We start from the raw sequence: 11,265 nt of genomic DNA on the forward strand, positions 1-11,265 counted from the left end.
TGACAATAATATCCTTCACTTATAAATAATTTCCACAAACAAAAAAACTCTACAATTACAACTAATCTGTTATCCTAAAATAACTGCTGTCTCACAAACTAAACTCTTGTTCTATCTCTCCGACTCTTTCTCTTATCTTCTTTCTTCTACATCTCTTTTTTTGCAAATAGACACACTCTCTCTTTTTCGTTTTTTTTTATAAGTATTCTTGAATTGAAATTACAAAATGATAAGTTGTTGGATCATATTTGTTATCAAACTAAATGAAGGTGAAAAAGATGGTGGTGATACAGAGTACATAAAGAAAATAAAAATGATAGCTAAAAAAGGAATGTGGATTAAAGAAGGTTATGATATTATTCCAATTGTGTAAAAAAGAATTTTGAGATATAAAAACTATAATCAGATTTGCCTGGAGACATGGGATGCGGTCTCTAGTGTTGCTTTTGGTTACTCCGTGTTGATATTCTTGGTAGGTTGCATTATTTTAGTAACAACAAGGTTGAATAGTGACATTGGTCAATTCAAACATTGAATTTAGGCAAAAAAAAAAAAAGGCTAAATATTCGGTTGAATGCAGATTTTAATTGTCACAGTTGATTTGCATGGGAAGCTTTGGGGCGGCAATAGTAGGATGTCAAACTTGTAAGAATATGGGAATTAAGGTGAAGTGGTTTATTGAGTTCGTTAAAGTGGTGGTCATGTTGTTTATAATAGTTGCAATGTGAAAGAAATTTATTAGTTTGTTTTTCCCCCTTCCAAGTAATAAAAAGGGTATTTTAGGATTTTTGAGGAGAAAGTTAGCATATTGAGTCTATATTGTAACTGAAATGCTAATTATAGAAGAGGTAAGTGTAAATTTTTAAACTAAAGAGAGCTTCTTGCAATAGTCAGAAACCTCAGGGGAGGTTTCTGAAATCATCCCTAATTTTTATGTGAAGGTTCAATTTCAATTTTTAAAACATATTAGCAAAATTACCATTTTCTTGGAGTTCCAACCATGGAAGCATCCTAGCCAATACATTAGTTTTTAAGTTTCTTGGCGCATGCCCCTGAAATTGCATTGTCAAATTCATTTTGAGACCTTAGTTTTCATGTTTCAAAATAAGATTACGAACGGCTCAACCCACGTTTTTAAATCTTGATTAGACTACTTACAAGACACATTGTCTAAATCTTGGATGGACACATAAATCCTACACTTACAAACCACATTGTCAAATCTCGAATGGACACATGACTACTACTCACGATTAGATTTGGCTAAAAGTCTAGACAAGTTAAAACTAATGGTTAAATGCCAGGAGGATACTTATGATTTGCTGAATGTTTAAATTAACTCTCTATGGTTTAGAAATCTATATTCTAATTATTTTTAAATAAATTGAAACACGGACAGAAAATGTCTAAACTAAGGGTTATTTGTAATTTGTCGAATGTTTAATTTAACTTTCTATGGTTTAGAAACCTACATTTAACTACTTGTTGTTTTAAATAAATTGGAATTTGGACAGAAAATGTCTAAACTAATGATTACGCGTGAAATATCAGAATTGTCCTTTATAAATATTAAATAATAACACTGGAAGCCTCCTTATCCATTTAGTCTTGTAATCTATTGCTGCTTCTGCGTTGCTTCCATTCACCAGCAACCTACTAGAAGCTAGAAACCGTCAACTTCGGCCAGCATTGGATTGGCCCAAGCCACCTCTCTACCTTTCACGCTCAAAATACACAATGCACAGACTGAATCCTCACAAAAAAAATATATAGAAAAAACAACAAAGATGAAAAGGAAATAAACAAAGAAAGACCCTCGAGCTTCAACTCTCCTGGCTCTCTTTTTGTTCTTTTTTCTTTCTCTCCCAGAAATAAACAAAAGGGGAAATGGCCATTTTTATCCCTAAATTTTTTTTCTGTCGATTTAGTCCCTAACTTTTATTTTTGGCCAATTTAATACATGAATTTAATTTTCGGATCCAATTAAGTCCTTCTATGGCGCGCCATCACCTTTAGCTCCTAATTTAACATTAAACAAGGGTATTTTGGAAAATGCACGTTATCTCTTCTCTGCTACCAACCTCTGCCACCAACAACCCATCTCTTTCTTCCTGATCGGCGATTTTGGAATACCAGCGACACCAATAAAACATAAACACTAAAAATATTTTATTGGGAAAATGGCCATTTTGTTCATGCTCAGGGGGTCTTGTTGTTTCAAGTTCTGCTGAACTGATATGGATGTACAGAAAGCCAGAAGCAGAGTTGCATTCTGGACCACGAAGCATTCCACGAATATCTGCACCAACTGTTGGGCCTTCTATTGCACCACCACTACCAGTTCAAGCGCCTTATTTCCAACCTCTTAATTTTCCACCAAATAGTTCATGGGATATGCGTGGTTTGAACAACCATATGCCTAGAAATCCAATTTCACCTTGTGTAATGCCGGATGTTCATCTCGTGTAAAGCCATCTTTCCTTGAGCGAACTTCCAAAGATGAATCTCCGCTGAACCCTCTTCCAAAGTAATCAGCATCGCTGCTGCCGCTGAACCCTCTTTGAAATCTCAAAATCGTGAGTGACTCTCTCTCAAAGCTGAATTTGTTCTCTTTGATGCATTTGACCCAAATATATAAGAAAATTCCTTCGTGCAATCTGATAATAGTGTTGAACAAAAGGAACAATCAGATGGCTCTGGTTCTGATCCAGAGCATCGTGGGATTCTGCTGCCTGGAGGCCACCTTGTATAGCTTTTGGAGAGTGAAGATGTTAAAGGTTGTTTTCTTATTACTTAGAGCAGTTTATTCTTATTGGTCTGAAGTAATTTGCGTGTAATATACTTATTATCATTTGCTTTGCAGATTTTAGCCACATCTGCAAACCCCTTTTCAAAAAAGCAACATGGTTGAGACCTAAAGCTACAAGGTCATGCTCCAAAGAAATAAAAAGCTAGACCTTTAAGGGCTGAAATATTGGGGAACCATTCACCTACATTTGCAGATTTCCTCTTCTATTTTCTCAATTATAATGTAAACTCAAAGGTGAATGGAAAGAGAAGGAGAAGAGAAGAAGGAGGAGATGGGTTGTTGGTGGCAGAGATTGGTAGCAGAGAAGAGATAATTTGCATTTCCCAAAATGCCCTTGTTTAATGTTAAATTAGAAGCTAAAGGTGGTGGCGCCGCCGTAGAAGGACTTAATTGGATCCAAAAATTAAATTCATGTATTAAATTGGTCAAAAATAAAAGTTAGGGACTAAATCGACGGAAAAAAAGTTTAGGGACGAAAATGGTCATTTTTCCTAAACAAAAATAACTTTTTGTTCTTTTTTTTTTTTTTTTTTTTTTTCTCTTTTCTTCTTTTCTTCTGGTTTTTCCCTTTTTAAACTTTGATGGAAGTTAAAAGGTTAAGGCTGAAATTTTAAATTTTCATGATAAGAATCAAATGGATGATGCCGATGATGGGTCTTGGGATTTTAAAGGATCTAGATGATGGTGAATGGGGAATCAAAATGATGAAAGGTGATGAATTGATAGCTCCTTAGCCACAAGTGATATGAGAGTGTTCGAATTGGTGCTTTTTTCCCTATAATTATTTGTTGACTTTTGTGCAAATTCAAAATACCAAATAACTGTTGGATTAGTAGTAAATTATTCCAAATAACTATTTGAACAGCACAAATGATTATTTAATCTCTTATTGACTCTTTGGATCCAGTCAGGTGCACGACTAAATTGACTAGCATATTGAAAGTTAGACTAATACCATGCATATCAGGACAAACAACCAACTTACAAAAATGATCGGGGAAATTACTACGCCACTAATAAATGAAAAATGACATGATAGACACTCTAGCCACATACAAACTTGATTGTCTATTATTCCTACTAAGAAGAAATTCTTTGGCACACGTTGCACCCTATTTAGGAACCACAAACGGGTAACAAAAGGAGCAAACTACAACATCGGTTGATCTGTATGACAATTGATTATGACTTGTTAGCACATTCTCCTATGCTACACTCCATACATTTCACTCGCACTTGAGTCCCGCCTTGTTTCCCTGCTGTAACTTCAGCTCAAGAAGCATTTAATGGCTGAATATTTGGCATTGCAGCACCTCCATCTTCATGCTTCAATCCAATGTTCTTGCTCATAGAATTGAAAGTGGAGTTGCCTAGTTGGTTCAACTTAAGAAAGTCGTGTAATGCACAACAAGCTATAACAACACTTATTTGAGTGGTCATGCAAAAATTAGGAACTAGTCTCCTTAAGAATGCAATCTCTACTTCAATACTCCAAAGGTTAGCTCAATGACATTTCTAACCTTTGAATGGCACGTATTAAATCACTTCTTTTTGAGCCCCTAATCTACATTCTTGTATGGAGGTGGAAACTCAGGAACATTCTTGTGTGCAACATTGACAAGGTACTACTTGCCTAAAATATGAATAGTTTGGCATTAGTGATAATACTCAATGTCCCTACCACCAAATTAGGATTACATAAAGCAATGAGCTAAAGTTAGCATATCACCCTTGGGTAGCATTGGAAAATCAGATGGGTATGATAGAGCATCCTCCAACACTAGTGCATCGTGTGTACTTCCCTCCCATCCAGCGCATGCGCGCGCGTACATACACACATATATATAACGCATGTCGAAGTCACAAACGGCCAAAAGATTTTGCGATTGAGTACCATGTTAATTGGTGTAAGCTATTTGTTGTCCTGGTGGGAGACATGCAGGAATACAAGTGCCATACAGTATCCTGCAATGCTTACAAACTATCGTCAAAATTTAAACACTTGTGAAAATTCTATTTACAAGGAAGTACAACATTTTGCATACTATTTGCAATAGTAGCTTGTGCTGACCTTGAACCATGGAAATCATTTCATAGAGTTCCCAATTCATGGATGCACTTGATCATAGTCATATGGGTGAATTAGTCTTGCTGCAAACATACAAAGCCTCTTTAGAACTTCCCTGATATTTTGGTTAATTGTCTTGATGGACCCGTTGAATCGGTCTGCTAATACTCACTGCCATGCTCTATGACTAATCATTACCAAAATCATGGCTAGTGCCTCCTCAATCTCACCATGCTTTTGATAGTTCTGAGGCACGTAGTTATTTTGCTTAAGTATGTCACATAGGAGGAGGAAATTGTTAATGGTAATACGATAATTCTCTATTATACGTTTGTTAGTAACCATTGATCAATTCTTCTATGCATTGGCGGCTTGTTAATGATCCATCATGGTGAGAAATTTTTAGTTTTGGCTCTCCATATCTTTCCGCATCTGGATATCCCAGTTCAACTCCACTCCTAGTGCAATGAACAAATCCTCTTCGTCATCATCAGATGTCCATGTCTTACTTGAGCTCCAGATGCCACTACTGTAGTCGTTCCAATCCATGGCCCCGCATTAGTCAAGGAAACTTTGAGTAACCAAGAGATTCAATTATAAACTTCAAGTTAATTGAATTGACCTGCTTTGGTGACCTTAGTTGAGCCTCCACCGAGTATGGTTGACTGGAGTGTACTTGGCCAAAAAGTTGGACTAGGTGACAATTTTGGGCACTTGCAAAATAGCCATTTGAACCACATATAAAGGGCTTGAGAGTTGAACAACTATTGTACATTCTATATAATAAAAAAACTAACGTATAGAAGTGATGAACCAACTATTCTATAGTTTATGCAATCTTCAAAAATTGGATACGGTGCATTGAATTAGCAATTTTCACATGATATACTTAAGAAAGGGCTATTAATAAATGGAGATGCATATTGTAAACTACATCAACCCAGCTAAAGGCGTAATAACTTTCATTCAATAGTTGATAAAAATGGTCACTTCATCATTAACAAAGCTGTGACCTGTTTGATGTTCCCCCACCATATGAAGTTCATGTTGGATATTAGTAGAAATTGGATGATGTATCCAATTCACAAAATAGTCTATAAATCAGTAGTGGCATGTACATGTCAGTCCAAAAAAAAAGTAACATATCAGACGGGTTGGACTTTTATATGTTTTTCCACTTTAACAGCCTACTCATGTTCTTTTTTAGGCCTTTCCTTTTTTAATAAGTTGTTCACTCTGTTATTGAAATGTACTCATGTACATTTCATCTTCTTCAAATGGGACATAATTTTAAAAATGTGAATCAAATTCAGGCTATACTTATTCAAGTCCCTTATAACCAATGTTTTTAAACCCGAACCGGAAAACCTTCCGGTTCATGGTTCGACCGATTCAACATCGGTTCAAAGGTTTAATAATTTTTTATTCATTTTAGTATTAAAAATTTTGAATAAACTAAAATATTCATTTTAGAAAATAAATATTTAATAAAAACTGGTTGAACCTTTCGATTTTTACCCGTTCAACCAGGTCTTGACCGGTTTAATTAATTCTTTGGCTTGGTGATTGAACCGGATCGAAGGCATGACCGGTTTTCAAAACATTGCTTATAACATGAACAATTAGGTGAGCATTAAGTAATTAAGCATCTGTCGACAAAATCCAATTTGTGGCATCTGTCTAATCCATTACCAAATATTACATGCTTGCTAAAACTTTGATGATAGGGGAAAAATGAAAAATGAGAACCAACAAAGGTAAGACACTCATATAGAGCAACGACCATCAAATAACAGCCACCTTCCAAGGGTTATTACACCCCATTCACAGTAAACCAAATATGTGAAAGAATAGAGGTCTCCAACAATGACATTCAAACACTAGAATGCTGATTCACAAAGTACGTAGAAGAGGAGTTTATAAAATAGTACAATTAGGAGTTATAGCTTCTCTTCAATCCACATGGAGCATATGAAAAATTCTCCGAAGTTGTCCAAGATCACTTACTGTAGTGGCATGCCACATTCAAGTTCCTTTATTATCAATCCAATATGGGCATATTGTTACGGTTCATCATACCAGACAAAGCTAATGCACTACCCCTTGTTTTTGTCTTGAGCAAAGTACATGGTTGCTTTCAACTTCATAGGTTCTGGCAATGAAATGGCAATCACAAGGTCCTGAACCATAGGCACACCATACTTAGCATCTTCCTCATGCCTATCGTGCTTATCTTTCATGGAGACAGTGGTGAAAAGGGTAATTTCACTAATTATATCATCTAGTCTTTCCATATCAATTGAGGATCAGGTTGATTTTGTCCCTCTAGAACTCTCACGATCATAACTTGTTCCGAGACTAGAACTTGGAAGCTTTTCTAACATCGCTTATATATTCTCACCTTTCTAAGGGTAGTTGGTGTATAGATGCTCAACTAAGGTGGAAGCCATGGCCTTTCCCTTATGACTCTTTCAACTTTTGGGGTTTGAATGGATTGGTTGTACTACTGAGACTGGTTAACTAGTAGATTGGGCATAGTTGCCTATGACAGTTTTCTCCATATAGTAGGAGTGTAAATGTTATAAAGGAAGCAGCTTTTAGGCAATTTGAAATCCTTATAATTAGCATTCCCCTATGTTGAACACAATATAGCTAAACATTAGGCCATTCTTGAGGTCATTTTTAAGGGTTGAAGTACAGGCTATATGCTCTTATTAGCCCCTATAATGGACTGAAATATGATGAAATTTGAAATTTTGTATTATGCCCATATTTGCTTATTAAAACATATGAATGGGGCATAGGAAAGAAATTATAATAGATAACAATCAACTATTGCAATAACTTACAAAGCAATGATGAAGATATCGAGAGAGGAAAGAGAAACATAAGAGAAAACCGGCAAACATACCGGTTCCAATTATTGGCTGTGAAGCACTTACTTTCTTCATCCCAACCAATCTCGGTCTTGAATTTACAAGACAACCCTCAAAGGTAGGCGAATAGATACCAATTTTTTCTTAAACCTGTACATTCTAGACTGGCACTATCCACTTGAGACAGGCATGTCAAATTTTTTCCTCAAATAGGCTGCCAATAAATCATAATTGTGGGCAAAAGTCTTATTCTTGTCCCATGTTTTGGTAGTTTGCCAATCCATACAGGCAGTGATGAAATTATAGTCCATGGTGGGAGTCCAGACCAATTTTTCAGCCAATTACTAGGGTAAAAAGCGAGATGTGCAGCTGTAACGATGACTGGAGTATAATAATACTATGACTTGTCAAATAGGAAACTTTATTTGTTAAAATTCAATTATTATTATCAATAATTTTTTTTATCTCATATACATCCTATGTATTACATATTAATTGAAAAAAAATCACCACTTTCTAACCAAATCCCTTCACTGACTCCCCACTCTCTCGGTTTTTTTTTTTTTCTCTCAACACATTGGTACAATAACAACTCCAACCCTCTCCCCGAATCTCTCAACTCTCGGTTCTCTCTATCTCTTAGCTTTTTTCCTTTTCTTTGGTTCAAGAGGCCAAGACACAACATAACAACTCTAACGACACAAAAAAAAACTTCCCCTCGGCTCTCTCAATCGGTTCTCTCAACTCTCAAGACACCATTACAAACACTCCTACTCAAAACTCTCCCGCACTCTCTCGACTCTATCCCTCTCTTTTCTCTCAATTCACACAACATACCCACATACAAATCAAACACAATAAAGCAAGCAACAAAGGGTTGAAACCTGGGAATTCCTTCAAAAAATTTAACCGAGAAACTCTTGCTAACATTGAGGTATTTTCCAGCTTTGTTAATCATGTTAAACCCATATTTTAATTGTTTAATTTCTCTTGTTTTTTTCTGGCTTTGTTGTCATTATTATGTTTTTGAAATCTGGGGCTAAGTTATAAACAAGATTAAGGAAAGGGAAATGATTTTTGTGTATGTATGCTAAGTATTTGGTAAAATGCCTAAATGAAGATTAAGTTAAAGGGGTGAGTTTTTGTACACATTTTTGTTAAAATAGATGATTATAGCTAGTATGTGGCCTGAAAAATGTTTGGTGATTTCAAATTTTTGGAGTTTTTGAGCCTTAAAAGCATTGAAATATTTTTCTTCATTTTTGGACTGTTTTGCTTTAATGTATCATTTTGTTGTTTTTTGGCCAAACTAAGGTTATAGGTGTACCCTAGAATGCATAAGAATTATTTTGGTATAGATTTTATGAATTTTAGTGGTGATTAGAGTGGTTTTAAAAAATAAAAGCTGAACTGTTTTTTTTTTTAAATATCAATTTTGCCATTTTCTATTTGTTTTTTTTTTTTTGCAAAAACTAAGCCCAAAAACGGATTCTATGCAAAAAAATCGAATTGAGGGTGTATTTTGTTGAATTTCTACAAATTGGAGAGGCCGTCGATCGGCGATGATGCCATCGTCAGCATTAGCCATGATTGTTGGCTAAAGCTTCTGCCTTCCCGGGAAAGAAGAAGAAGAGAGAAAGGAAGAAGAAGAAAGAGTAAAAGAAAGAAAAAGGAAAGAAAATAAAGAAAGAAAAATGTTGGGCTTTTTGTTTTGAAATAATTCATACGTGCATGCATTACTTTTATCCTAATTTTATTTTTTTCGAGGGCGTCATCTCACATTTTCTTATAAGATTAGGATTGATTTTTCTTGGATATACAGATAGTGTGCCTTGTGCTCATAGCGATACCTAGGGGATCATTCGAGTCATCGACTAGAGGTATTGAGATTGATGATCCTTTGCCTTTTGATCTGAAAGTTTGGGAATATGAAACCTTATCGAATTTAGATATATTAGTGAACCCCAATCTCATTCATCCATTTAGAAATTATTTAAGATAGAATTTACCTTATCCTATTAGGAGTACTAGATACGAGGGGAGGGATCTACCCCTCTTTCTTTATCTTATATTTTATGTATCATTTTGTTGTTCCAATGTGTTATGTTTTATTTATGAAATGAACTAACCATTATTTTCTTTTCTGTCTTGCGTTTATAAGGTTTAAAAATAAGAATCCTGATATGGTACTTATTTAGGACAGTCCTGCATTTTATAAATAATACGTTTAAATTTCAATTTATCATATTAATACTATATATATTGCATGTCATCTTTAACCTTACCCCAACATTTAAACGGAGCATTTTTAAATCATGTTTCAATTATTGTATTGCACATTTATTCGGTTTAATAAACTTTCATCATACATCAACCATAGAAGGAATGCCACATAGGGGATCCTACGTTAGGGATAAGTTACCTTTTTGTCTCGGATATGTAATCCAATAAAACTCGCACGTTTATACTTTTATACTATCCTAAGAGGTAAAATCCTAAGATAAGGTATTAAAAGTGAATTTCTACTTAAATGGCTCTTTGTAGAGTAATAAATTAGATACCTCGAGAATTAATTGACTGAAAAAAAAAATGTCGTATGAAGTGAAAAAGTTGTTCAAGTATGTGGGGTACTTGCCAAGTCTTTTGAACGTGACACCTAATGTTGCAATCATCCGAATTTTACTCAAATATTGGGATCTAGAGGGTTTAGTCTTTCGATTTGAAAAATGTGAATTGACACAGACTTTGGAAGAAATAGAAGGTTTGTTGCAAGTACCAGGGAAAAGTCATTCTATGGTGTACCCAAGTGATGGAGCGAGGGAGTAGTTTTGTAAATTTTTGGGATTGAGCCAAGATAGCATGGACCGACATCCAGATATTAAGTCACATCCATTGGAGTTTCTATATAAACGATTTGGAAAAAAAGAATCTTAATAACGATGCCGTGTTGATTTCTTCATAAATAAAGATCAATGAGAAGAGAAGCATGTTCAAATATTTGGGTTAGTTTTGATCAATCTATTATTGTTTCTGCAAAGGTATAAAAAAGTCACTTTTTCAACGGAAAGACGCCTACTTTGGTACCTGTTATTATCGCTGACATCTTTACAACCGTTACTGAATGTCAAAAAAAGGGAGGGATTCTTATATGCATCAAATTTGATACTCCAAATGTGGGTAATGAAACATCTAGTGAAAAGAACGCTTAAACCCTTGGGATCTTATCTCCCAACAGAGGATAGATCGAATCACACCGAAAAAGGGTCAAAAGGTATACTGAATAGCATCTCCAAGTCAGTTTGTTCAAGAGTTTGATAGCTTGACCTCGGATAAAGTGCAATGGGTTTTGGATTATACAAAAATTAGAGATCCGGCTTTCAAAACTATTTAGCATAATTTTATCCCTTTCGCAGGCACCAACAGATTGGTCATTTATATTCCACAAGTAGTCATGAGGCAATTTAGGTATTTACAAAGAGTTCTGATGATACAAGAAATTGAGGTCAGATTCA

At 35.1% G+C, this 11,265-nt stretch overlaps 2 long non-coding RNA genes across 2 annotated transcripts; both read left to right on the top strand.

The window, feature by feature from the left end:
* Positions 1-1,778: 1,778 nt before the first annotated feature.
* Positions 1,779-3,138, top strand: LOC140013828 (uncharacterized). Its single transcript, XR_011820643.1, has 2 exons — positions 1,779-2,576; positions 2,668-3,138. It is a non-coding gene; the product is annotated as an uncharacterized lncRNA (long non-coding RNA).
* Positions 3,139-8,317: 5,179 nt separating this feature from the next.
* Positions 8,318-9,897, top strand: LOC140013697 (uncharacterized). Its single transcript, XR_011820524.1, has 2 exons — positions 8,318-8,687; positions 9,576-9,897. It is a non-coding gene; the product is annotated as an uncharacterized lncRNA (long non-coding RNA).
* The last annotated feature ends 1,368 nt before the right edge of the window (positions 9,898-11,265 follow it).

The sequence above is a fragment of the Coffea arabica genome, chromosome 8c (genome assembly GCF_036785885.1).
Source record: "Coffea arabica cultivar ET-39 chromosome 8c, Coffea Arabica ET-39 HiFi, whole genome shotgun sequence".
Lineage (NCBI taxonomy): Eukaryota > Viridiplantae > Streptophyta > Magnoliopsida > Gentianales > Rubiaceae > Coffea > Coffea arabica.